The 1,953-nt window shown below is 41.9% G+C and overlaps 1 protein-coding gene across 1 annotated transcript in view; it reads left to right on the forward strand.

The window, feature by feature from the left end:
- The window catches only part of AUNIP (aurora kinase A and ninein interacting protein), a 52,907-nt gene that overhangs the window by 42,116 nt on the left and 8,838 nt on the right, over positions 1-1,953 (forward strand). The gene's annotated exons all lie outside the window — the stretch shown is intronic.

Raw genomic sequence — 1,953 nt, forward strand, 5'->3', positions numbered from 1 at the left:
GAATGATTCTTGCTGTTAGGATTTGTTCCCTCTTTTGAGCTACTGCTTCCATAGGTGTAGGTCAAGTTCATCAAATTGTATGAGAATACTTTTTTTTTTTTCTTTTTTTCCATTATCATTTAATTTCATTTTTCCACGAGCTGTTTAAAGCCCCCTTGCATTTATAGTTAGTTGACAAAACTCACTTCTCAGACTTTTCCCACTTATCTTACCAAGGTGGATCTCCCCATAAAGTATAAAGATACCGGAGATGAGAGTGCTGCAACCCTGGTGCTGGTGGATCTTGCTTCCTCTAATTGAATGCCTTCCTACTAGCCAGAAATGGTGCAAACCTTTGATATGTATTCACTAGTTCTTACTACCCTGTGGGATAGGTCCTACCTACTGTTGTACCATTTTACACTGTCACTTACACAGCTAAGTGACAATGGTAGAATTAGGACTGATTTGAATGTATGGCTTAACTTCTGTGGGACTATAAGGACCATCCACTACTAATTTAGAATCATTGTTGTTAGGTGCCATCGAGTCAGAACTGACTCATAGCAACCCCATGCACAGCAGAATGAAACATCCTCAATCCCGGGCCAACCTCACTACTGCTGCCACACTTGAGTCCATTGATGCTGCCTCCTGGCCAGTCCATCTCGTTGGGGGTCTTCCTCTTTTTCTCTGATCCTCCATCTTACCAAGCATGATATCCTTCTTCAGTGACTGTTCCCTCCTGACAGTATGTCTAAAGTATGAGAGATGAATTTGGCCATCTTGGCCTTTTAAGGAGCAATCTGGCTGCACTTCTTCCATTTAGAATCATTAATTATCTTTAAATATGATAGAGCTGGAATCCCTTTAACAAATTCTGTTTAGTCAGCCTAACTGACTTGTTAAGCAAAAGAATTCACCAGCTGTGCCTCTTAAACACTATACAGGGTTGCTATGAGTCAGTATCAACTTGACAGCACATAACAACAACAAAATATATAATTGGGAGTCCACAAGGTTGGCTATTCAAACCTACCAGCCACTCCTTGGAAACCCTATGCAGGGTCGCTATGAGTCGAAACGGACTTGACAGCACCTAACATAGTTGGAATAAGGAGCCTTGGTGGCATTGTGGGATAAGCATTAGGATGCTAACCACAAGGTCAGCAGCAATTCTGCTCTCATAAAGATTCATAGTCTTGGAAACTCTATATAGGATCACTGTTGTTGTTAAGTACTGTTGAGTCAGTTCTGAACCATAGCTACCCTGTATAGGGTTTCCGAGGAGTGGCTGGTGGGTTTGAATAGCCAACCTTGTGGACTCCCAGTTATATTATTTTGTTGTTGTTAAGTGCTGTCAAGTCGATACTGAGCTTGAACTTCTGACTTTGCTGTTTAATCAACTTTGCAGTCCAGCTCATTAACCCACAGCACCACACCACGAGTCCAGGTAGGGTCATTATGAGTTGAAATTGGCAAGAGGGCAGTTGGATAGTTGGAATATGTGATTCCTGGAAGGCAATGTTAGAAGGTGATGTCCAGCACAGAGTGTCCAGACGATAGGATAGGATAGGATAGGGTATGAGAGGAGTCTAGAGGGCCCAGTGTGGTTATAAGAGTATAGCAGATGTTTTCCTGTCTGGGTGTTTTTTTGTTTGTTTTTTTTTGCTTTATACTTGAGTTTATTCTTCATTTAACTTTAAAACACTACTATAGTTGAGTATTAAAACAAAAACAAAATAAAGTAGTGAGCATATTAAGATTACAGTCCTTCATTTACTCATTGTTGTTGTTGTCATGTGCCATCGAGTCAGAACCGACTCATAGCGACCCCATGCACAGCAGAACGAAACAATGTTCGATCCTGGGCCAACCCCACTACCGCTGCCACACTTGAGTCCATCAATGATGCCACCTGGCTGATCCATCTTATTGGGGGTCTTCCTCTTTTTCTCTGACCCTCCACCCTAC

The sequence above is a fragment of the Chrysochloris asiatica genome, unplaced genomic scaffold (assembly GCF_000296735.1).
Source record: "Chrysochloris asiatica unplaced genomic scaffold, ChrAsi1.0 scaffold00047, whole genome shotgun sequence".
Classification (NCBI taxonomy): domain Eukaryota; kingdom Metazoa; phylum Chordata; class Mammalia; order Afrosoricida; family Chrysochloridae; genus Chrysochloris; species Chrysochloris asiatica.